We start from the raw sequence: 11,132 nt of genomic DNA, 5'->3' as shown, positions 1-11,132 counted from the left end.
AGGGAAGCCGCTGAAAGTCTGCCAGGTGCGAAGGGCACGACAGTGAAGTGGCTGGACTCGGAGGAACCTGGTGGTGGACATGATGGCTGAAGAGGTGAAAGATTCCACAGTCTGTACCGTTCACAGCCCCAAACAAAGGGACAGCACACACTCCCCTGTGAGATAGTGAGGGGTGCTTCGCTGGAAGAAACTTAAAGTCATCTCCAATCTAAGTATGGGGATGGATGTTAACTAGACTTATTGTAGTGATTTCACAATATCTACATATATAAAATCATTACGTCGTCCACTCGAGACAAATACAATGTTACATGCCAATTACATTTCAATAAAATAAAATAAAGAATAATACCATGATGTTCGCTATAATTTACTTCTATCTAATGGGGCATTGAAAGTCCTGGATAATGTAATAAGAAAAATAAATTATAGGAACAGCTCTTCTTTTTTAATTTTTAATTTTTTCTCCAAGAGAGAGCATGCGTGCATGGGGAAAGAAGGGCTGAGGGAGAAAGAGGATTTTAAGCAGGCTCCATGCTCACGATGGAGCCTGACTCAGGGCTCGATCCCACGACCCTGGGATTATGACCTGAGCTGAAATCAAGAGTCAGGCACTCAACCAACTGAGCCACCCAGGCACCCCCCAGGCATAAGTTCTTTAAAAGAAGAAATTAAACGTATTATTTGCAGGTGATATGATGGTTTACATTGAAAACACGCAAAAAATTCTACAGATAATTATTAGAAAAAATAGAGTTTGACAATTTGGTATAAAGTTAATATATTTTATTGTTTTAAGTTTATTTTATTTTGAGAGAGAGAGCAAGAGCTATGCCTCAATCTTAAATGCTTTTCTTTCCTGAGTTCATTTTCCAATACAAATGATGCTTCCCTACCTCCTCTGAGGAAGAACTATTTTAATAACAGCACTGGTGACCTGGCTTCCTTAGAAGAAAAAAATGCATCTGGAACAGCATGAATTCTGACCTGTTAGAATTTTCCTACTGGACTGAATTTTTTATTGAAAGTAAGACAGTTTGTACCCCAGGCTTCTCACAGGCAAGATTTGGTCTTCCACGGGGAGAGGGGAGAGTGAGCTGTTGGGTTTACTGAGGTTGGATACAGATCTAACATTTAAGTTATATTTTACATAGGTACTAGAACAGAGTTCTGCTGTTAAGTATAATTTTACCCCCTTTTGCCACATTCTAAGATCTATAATTTTGAATATCATGTTTCATATTCTCTCCTCTGTACTTACCACAGCTTTGCCTCTGTGGGCTTCATCAGGGATATTTTCTTCTATGTTATCTTACTTTGCACTAAGCCTCTCTTCAACTGTAAATTGTTGGTACTTCATCCTGGAAGTTCTTAATTTTGCTGACCTATTCACAGTCATGTTTTCCATTTGTTCCTTTTTAAGTTTTTATATAAATGCAACAGGAATACAGAAAAGTGAACATATTATAAAACAGCTCACTGAATTTTTATAAAGTTAACACACCCATACAATCAGCACCAGATCAAGAAACAGAACATTGCCAGCACCTGAAGCTCAATTTGTGCTCTCTTCCAGGCATTATCCCCTAAAGATAAGAGCGTGAATGAGGTTCACATAGTTTTTCCTCCTGAGGTCAGGAACATGACAGGGATGTCCACTCTCACCACTGTTGTTCAACTCAGTACTGGAAGTCCTAGCCTCAGCAATCAGACAACAAAAAGAAATAAAAGGCATCCAAATCGGCAAGGAAGAAGTCAAACTCTCACTCTTCACAGACTACATAGTACTCTATATGGAAGATCCAAAAGATTCCACCAAAAAACTCTAGAACTAATAGATTAATTCAGCAACGTCACAGGATATAAAATCAATATACAGAAATCAGTTGCAGTTTTATACGCCAATAGCGAAGGAACAGAAAAAGAAATCAAGGAATTGATCCCATTTACAATTGCACCAAGTACCATAAGATACCCAAGAATAAACCTAACCAAAGAGGTAAAAGATTTGTATGCTGAAAACTAGAGAAAGCTTATGAAAGAAACTGAAAACAGAAGTGGAAAAACATTCTATGCTCATGGATTGAAAGAACAAATATTGTTTAAAATGCCTATACTACCCAAAGAAATCTACATATTCAATGCAATACCTATCAAAATAATAGCAGCATTCTTCACAGAGCTTGAACAAACAATTCTAAAATTTATGTGGAATCAGAAGACCCCGAATAGCCAAAGTAATGTTGAAAAGGAAAACCAAAGCCAGAGGCATCACCACTCTGGACTTCAAGCTGTATTACAAAACTGTAATCATCAAGACAGAATGGTACTAGCACAGAAGCAGACACACAGGTCAATGGAACAGAATAGAGAGTCCAGAAATGGGCACACAAATGTGTGGCCAACTCATCTTTGACAAAGCAAGGAAGAATATCAAATGAAAAAAAAAAAGACAGTCTCTTCAGCAAACGGTGTTGGGAAAACTGGACAGTGACATACAATAGAATTAACCTGGACCACTTTCTTACACCATCCACCAAAATAAACTCAAAATGGATGAAAGACCTAAATATAAGACAGGAAACCATCAAAATCCTAGAGGAGAAAATAAGCAACAGCCTCTTTGACCTTGGCCACAGCAACTTCTTTCTAGACATGTTTCTGAAGGCAAGGGAAATAAAAGCAAAAATGAGCACTGGGACCTCATCAAGATAAAAAGCTTCTGCACAGAGTGGGAAACAATTAGCAAAACTAAAAGGCAACTAACTGATGGAATGGGAGAAGATATTGCAAATGATGTATCTGATAAAGGGTTAATATCCAAAATCTATAAAGAACTTATCAAGCTCAACACCCAAAAAACAAACAATCCAGTGAAGAAATGGGCAAAAGACATGAATAGACACTTTTCCAAAGAAGATATCCAATGGCTAACAAACACATGAAAAGATGCTCAACATCACTCACCATCAGGGAAATACAAATCAAAACCACAATGAGATACCACCTCACACTTGTTAGAATGGCTAAAATTAACAATACAGGAAACAACAGATGTTGATGAGGATATGGAGAAAGGGGAACACTCTTGCACTGTTGGTGGGAATGCAAACCGGTGCAGCCACTCTGGAGAAGAGTATGGAGGTTCCTCAAAAAATTAAAAAAAGCTCCACATAGTCTCTGTGCTGACAGCTCAGAGCCTGAAGCCTGCTTTGGATTCTGTGTCTCCCTCTCTCTCTGCTCCTCCCCTGCTCACACTCTGTCTCTCTCTCTCTCAAAAATTAATAATAAACACTAAAAAAAATATTAAAAATAGAGCTACCCTATGACCCAGCAATTGCACTACTAGGTATTTACCCAAAGGATATAAAAATGCTGATTTGAAGGGGCACCTGCACCCCAATTTTTATAGCAGTGCCATCAACAATAGCCAAATTATGGAAAGAGCCCAAATATCCATCGACTGATAATGGATAAAGAAGATGTAGGGTGTGTGTGTGTGTGTGTGTGAGAGAGAGAGAGAGAATATTACTCGACAGTCAAAAAGAACGAAATCTTGCCATCTGAAATAATGTGGATGGAACTAGAATGTATTATGCTAAGCAAAATAAGCCAACCAGAGAAACATAAATATCATATGATTTCACTCATATGTGGAATTTAAGAAAAATAGATGAATATAGAGAAAGGTAAGGGAAAATAAGATAAAAACATGGAGGGAGCCAAACTATAAGAGACTTTAAAAAATATTTAATGTTTATTTATTTTGGAGAGACAGAGCAAGAGCAGAGGAGGGACGTAGAGAGAGACACAGAATCCAAAGCAGGCTCCAGGCTCTGAGCTGTCAGCACAGAGCCCAACATGGCTCAAACTCACGAGTCATGAGTCCATGACCTGAGCTGAAGTCGGACACCCAACGGAGCCACCCAGGCAACCCATAAGAGACTCTTAAATACAGAGAACAAACTGAGGGTTGCTGGAGGGAGGCAGGTGAGGGGATGGACTAAATGGGTGATGGGCCTTAAGGCAAGCACTTGGGATGAGCACCGGGTGTTATAAGTAAGTGATGAATCACTAAATTCTACTCCTGAAACCATTATTACACTATATATTAACTACCATGGGTTTAAATTAAAAAAAAAAAACTTTTTTCAAACATAAAAAAATAGAGATTCCCCTATTTTGTATTTTATTTAATTAGAATTGCATAGCATGTATTTTTGTGTATCTGGATTTCCAATCAACACTGTCAGTCTCTGGTTGTTGTTGTTGTTGCATTGTCATTTTCTATTACCCCCACAACATCCTTTCTCTTTTTGATGGACATTTGAGTAGTTCCCAGTTTCGGGCTATTATAAATAATGATGTATTGGCCATTCTAGTAAGTACCTTTTTGGGAAAAGTATATATGCGTTTCTATTTGAGGCATATATCTATATACACGCATGGGATGTAGGGAATGCATATTCTCACCATTCATAGATACTGGAATCACTTTTCCAACGTGGTTATACCAACTTACACTCCAAAACAAGTGTGGGAGAATTCCAGTTGTTGTACATCTTCACCCAAACTGGCATTCTCCTGCATGTTTTATATATATTCATTTTACCAACTCTGATAGGAATGTACTGGTATCTCATTGTGCTTTTAATTTTCATTTTTCTGATTACTAATCAAGTTGAATACCTCCATTCTAGTTATACATCTATAACTAATTATATCTAATTTAAATCTATATTAGCTATTTGAATATCTTCCTTTGTGAATGATTTCATTTTCTCTTGCATTGCCCGCACTTTTCTTATTAACTTGTAGGGGCATGGGATATATTTTATGTACAAGCCCTTTGCCAGATACATAGATCGAAATTTTCCCCTTCCATTCTATGGGCTGCTCTTTTATTCTACTAATGTCCTTTTTAAAAAAATCTCTTGTAGTTTCTTCTTAAATTGTTTAAGTTCTCACATTTATTTTTAGTTTGTTTTGGAAAGAGTTTATGTAGGGCATGATGTGGAGATTTACATACATTTCATTTCCATAAAACTCCTGACTCAAGGACAGAGGTAAACACATGACCTAGAAGACCCATGTTTATGGCTAGGAATGCTCTCAGAGAAAGGGAGTGAAGCCACCAAATTGGCTTGACTCAGGTCCACATACAGAGAGGGACGCAAAATTGGGAAAATTGCTGTGATCACAAAGCCAGATGGCACTAAATGGTAGCCTGTTGTTCAAAGAAGCATTAGGTACACTAGCAGCCTTTTGGCAGAACCCAAGGGTCATAGGTAAGGCATTTTGTAGAGGGCACACGAGCCCCTTATGTGTGCAAGGGGGAGGTGCCTCAGCTTCAGCCTTGGCCTGAGCAGCATCCTAAAGTCTTCAAAACCATACACTGCCTGACGATGCTTGAGTTGGTCTAACCCTCTATTGAAATCTGACTGATGCTCTTTGCTATCATCTAGTAATGACCACTGATAATGCATATTCCCCAAAACCCAGCAAATGAAACTAAAGAAACGCTGTTTTACAAGATAGGAAGAGACAATGAACAGTGGTTTTCAGATAATAGCCTTGTCTTTATATGACTTGGTTTTGATTTTCATTCAGACTGGATAAAGGCCAGATTTGCTGATGGTGAACTAAAAGGGTACTTTTGCTAAAAGGGATAAAAAAAAAAGATACTATATTGTTTCATGTGTTAACACTGTTATTTGCTGGAAAGCTCTCTATGACCTCCAGGATAAAAAGATATGGTAAGCCCTGTAAAAACTAATTGGCCAAAAGTACACTCCAAATGGCTCTTGTGTGGTGACAGAGTGCAGCGGAGATGTCAATACCCAGTCCTGTCCAGATAGCAGATTTGTTAGCAAAATAAATGTTTCAATCTGTAGGTTTGGAAGTGATATTACGCAGCAACAGATAACAAATACTCTGATGTAAGACGATGTGCCCTTTCCTCCATTCCAGAGGAGACTATTATTGTATGAAGCATGAATTTGGTTCTTTTTAAAAATTTTTAAATGTTTATTTATTTTTGAGAGAGAGCATGTGCAAGCAGGGGAGGGGCAGAGAGGGAGAGAAGGAGACACATAATCCAAAGCAGGCTCCAGGCTCTGAGCTGTCAGCATAGAGCCCAATACGGGGCTCGAACTCACAAATCATGGGATCATGACCTGAGCCCAAGACGGATGCTTAACCAACTGAGGCATCTAGGCACCCCAGCATGGATTTGGTTCTTAAACTGAGATACTTATATACATTTTTTTTTAATTTTTTTTCAACGTTTATTTATTTTTGGGACAGAGAGAGACAGAGCATGAACAGGGGAGGGGCAGAGAGAGAGGGAGACACAGAATCGGAAACAGGCTCCAGGCTCCGAGCCATCAGCCCAGAGCCCGACGCGGGGCTCAAACTCACGGACCGCGAGATCGTGACCTGGCTGAAGTCGGACGCTTAACCGACTGCGCCACCCAGGCGCCCCATTTATATACATTTTTTAAATTGTGGCAAAATACACAACATAAAATTTACCATCTTAACCATTTTTAAGAGTACAATTCAGGGTCATCAAATACATTCACATCGTTGTGCAACTATCACCACCATCCACCTACAGATCTCTTTCTATGTTGCAAAACTAAGACTCTATGCCCATGGAACAATAACTCCCACTGCCCCCCATCACCACCCCACCACTGGCAGCCACCATGTGATGGTTTTTTGTGACTGCCTTATTTCACTTCACATAATGTTTTCAAAGTTTATCCATTTTGTAGCATGTATTAGACTTTCCTTCCTTAAGGATAGGATACGGTGCATATATCCATCGTAAATATGCACCACATTTCATTTAATCCATGGATGGACACCTGAGTTGCTTCCCCCAATTAGCTATTATCAATAACGCTGCTATGAGCATGGATGTACAAATATCTCTTTTAACCCCTGATTTCAATTTTTTGGGGTGTACACTCAGACGTGCAACTCCTGAATCATATGGTACTTCTATTTTTCATATTTTGGGGAACTGCCATACCAGTTTCCATAGTAGCTGCACATTACGTTCCCACACACAGTACACAAGGGTTCCCATTTCTCCACATCTTCGTTTGTTAATTTCTGGGGCTCTTTTTTACAGTACCATCCTAATGAGTGTTAGGTGGTTGAGGCAGTTGTATTTATTTATTTACTTGTTTTATTTTTTAAAATTTTTTGAGAGAGAGAGAGCGCGCGCACACGCATGCGAGAAAGGGAGGGGCAGTGAAAGGAGAGAGAGAGAATTCCACACAGAGGGCTCCATGCTCAGCACAGAGCCTGAGAGCCTGATGCAGGGCTTGATCCCATCAACTATGAGACCATGATCTGAGCCAATATCAAGGGTCAGACACCTAACCGACTGAGCCACCCCAGTGCCCCGACTGAGCCACCCCAGTGCCCCGAGACAACCGTAATTTTAATTACCTTAAATTTTTATCCATCATCAAAATGAAAAGGCAACCAACAGAATAGGAGAAAATAATTGCAAGTCGTGTATCTGATAAAGAACTCCCACAACTCAATAGCAAAACAAAAACAAAACCAAAAACAAAACACCAAACAATCCAATTTAACAACGGGGAGAAGAATTGAATAGACTTTTTCTAAAGAAGATATCCAAATTGCCAATGATGTGGAGAACAAAGGCAAAATAAAAACCATTAAACTTCCTTACAACTTACAGCCCACTGACAAGTCCTTGAGACAGGCAGAGTGACCTTCCTTCAGGAACTCAACTGCCTCAATGTTAATACTTCCCTAAGGGCAAATGGCAACCTTAGCTTGACATTAGCCTGCCCTCCATGACCGTGTAAGTCTACCTTAACATATAAAAAAATCCCCTTGGAAACTTCCTTTATCTCTATGCCTCGCCCACCCACCAAGATATATGTTAGCAATCACCTCCAAGCTTATGGCCCACAGATATACATCTGAAGGGTCTCATGACTGAGGTTTTACTAGACAATAGTAAACGACCTTTTCCTAACAACAGCTAGTCCCTCAAGGTCCTGGAAACCTTGCTTCCAAACTCCTTAGAGACTTACGCTATCCCTAACCCCCTCCCAAGCTGAAAGTATATAATCAGCCACTCCCCACAATCCCAGGGCAGCTCTGTCCCCGTGCTTGAGTAAAACCACCCGTTTTGTACCAAAGAATCTTTCTCAATCTGTCTCAAGAATTCTTTCTCGACCATTTGTTCCCAAACCCCAACATTTCACATCAGCCAACATTAGGTTATTATACACAGGATGGGAAACATACACAGAGACAAAGCAACACCACTGTAACGTAGGAGACTCACAGACACTCTTGGCTGAACATAACTCTGCCACAGGGACAATCCCAGCCCTGTCCTACGTGGCCCCTGAGACAGACACAACCTGAGATAAAGATACACACACTCGCAAAAATAATGCACACTGACAGACCTCCAAGCAACACGTACACACCCAAGAACCTCTGCACCCTTCCCTTATTTGCTTTTTCCCTTTAGGACTTAACCACCCTGCAATACACCTTATAATTTCTTTATATGTCCTTCATTTTCCCCCATAGAATTTCAGTTCCAAGTGGAAAGAGACGATCCTTCCCACCCGGTCACTGGTAAATCAACAGCACCCAGTACAGAGTCTAAATGCTTATTGAAAGGCCAAGTTCATACAGACACACACACCTTCCCCTGGGGTGGGGGTGGGGTTCCCATTTATCCAAACACGCTCTTGGGTTCACATCCAAAGGTTATGTTCCCCGTGCCAAATACTACAGGGTTCCGCTGGCCCCCAAAGGGCCCTGCTGGAAAAGGGATGTCACGCTACAGAACCCTCATCGTGCACAAAGCCTGCCTGCCCCCACTCTAGCCCCGTGTCTTCATAACCTGACACCCAGAGCCTGCGACCCCAGAGAGCCAAGGGCCGCCGGCTCCAGCGCCTCGCTGTTGCAAGTTTCTGCCGGCAGAGGCCTCCTCGCCCCCTGACAGCCCAGCTGGCCACGGCGGCGCTCTCCTGGATGTTCCCATCGCCGTCCTGTCCTCCTGGGCTCGGCTCCCGCCGCCGGGCCTGCGGCCTTTCCTGTCCACGGTCGCAGTCCAGCGCACCCACTGCATCCTGGCCAACGTCTCTCGAGCTCAGACATCCCGTTTCCGGGCGACGGGCAACGACTCCTGGGAAGGAGGAGACACCCAGAAGTTTGTAGATGGGCATGGGGGCGGGCCCCTCAGCACCCCAGCCCCACTCAGATATAGACTGCGCGTTCTCCGGCTTCCAGAACAGCCGCGGTCTCAGCTCCGCCACAGGAGGGACTCTCCGCGGCAGGAGCCTGCGCCTGCGACTGCGGCTGCGCAGGCCAGCCAATTCAGCACTCCCAGGTGACTCCGCGGCACCCATGTGACTGCATCCGCGTTGCATGTTGGGAGCACTGGAGGGGGGTGCGGGGGGACATGATAATGTCTGAGGAGGCTCTTACTCTAAGCTACATTTCCCCAAGTGACCACGGGTGTGCAGCGGAAAGGGTGCCACAGATTCCACCCGGAGCCGTCAGGGAGTTTGGAACTGAGGAAACCCGGGGTGTTGACAGCGCTTGCGCGGCGCTGAGGCAACCCCCCCCCCCGGGGTGTTGACAGCGCATGCGCGGCGCTGCTTCGCACGTTTGGCCAGGCAGAGGCGAGAGACTGCGGAAGTGCGGGCGTGAGTGCGCACGCGCATGGCCGTGAGTATCGCGTCCTCCCTGGTGTGTCGCCCACGTGGTAGGTGTTGGGGCTGTGACCCATTCGAAGGAGAGTTTGGCCGGCAGTAGGTTGTGAGTTCGTGTGGGAGCCGCGGCTCTGGAGGAAGAATGTGGGTCGCTGGTTTACAGTGCTTCCTCTGGACTCTCAGTGCACCCACATGGAATTTCTGCGCAGGAATGACTAGTGGAGCGCCCTCCAGTGTGCGTCAATAGCGAAGTTTGCAGCAGTGAAGGGCACAGTTGGGTTTGTCCCTGAGATGTCAGCTAGTCTGGACGGAGTTGCAGGTGGCTTCGGGACAGGACCCTATGCATATGCCCAAGGAGTAGGAAACACCACCAGGCCGACTCCCCCCTCCCCGGAGGATTCCCTTGAGAACGCGGTGGAATTCCTTTTAAATTTCAAGCCGCAGCGTTCCCAGAGTTCTGGCCCAGGAAACCTGATGTGAACCTAGAGACCTCTTGCTGGCTTTCCCTCTCTTCCCTCAGGTAGGGTGATGGAGGTGAGGACAGGTGTGACCCTGGAGTGTTTTCGAACTTCAGTTGAGGTTCCAAGAAAGGCCTGATGGGTCGCAAGTCTTTAGGAGGTGGAAAGCACTGTCCTTACACATCTAAAAATCAAGGTGTGAGTGAGTTTAAACTTCCCTTTAGTTCATAAGATAGTTTCGTATCTTTGTTTTCTTTTTTTTTTTTTTTAATTTTTTTTTTCAACGTTTATTTATTTTTTTTGGGACAGAGAGAGACAGAGCATGAACGGGGGAGGGGCAGAGAGAGAGGGAGACACAGAATCGGAAACAGGCTCCAGGCTCTGAGCCATCAGCCCAGAGCCCGACGCGGGGCTCGAACTCACGGACGGCGAGATCGTGACCTGGCTGAAGTCGGACGCTTAACCGACTGCGCCACCCAGGCGCCCCAAAATTTTCCTTGTTTGAGGATGTCTAATAAATTGGGATATCGCTCATATGATACCCCCAGTCTGCAGCTCACTTCACTGATTCCTGGATAGCTTTCCCTTTTACCATCCCTACCTCTTCTCCTTGCTTCTATTAGGAAATCAGAGTGGACTTGCATAGCTATTGCTCTGCTCACAGAAGACTTGAGGGGTTAGAAGTATGAGGATAATGTGAAGCTTCCTTAAACTATGAGAAATTCTGATTTTCTTCAGAACAAATCTCAGCCCACATGCCGGAGTCCCAAAATGATAGTAACAAATATATGAGGCAATTTCTTTTTTTAATATGAAATTTATTGTCAAATTGGTTTCCATATACCACCCAGTGCTCATCCCAACAGGTGTCCTCCTCAATACCCATCACCCACCCTCCCCTCACTCCCACCCCCCATCAACCCTCAGATTGTTCTAAGAGTTATAT

Source organism: Leopardus geoffroyi, chromosome A2, assembly GCF_018350155.1.
Source record: "Leopardus geoffroyi isolate Oge1 chromosome A2, O.geoffroyi_Oge1_pat1.0, whole genome shotgun sequence".
Taxonomy (NCBI): Eukaryota; Metazoa; Chordata; class Mammalia; order Carnivora; family Felidae; genus Leopardus; species Leopardus geoffroyi.
This window is presented reverse-complemented; position numbering follows the sequence as displayed.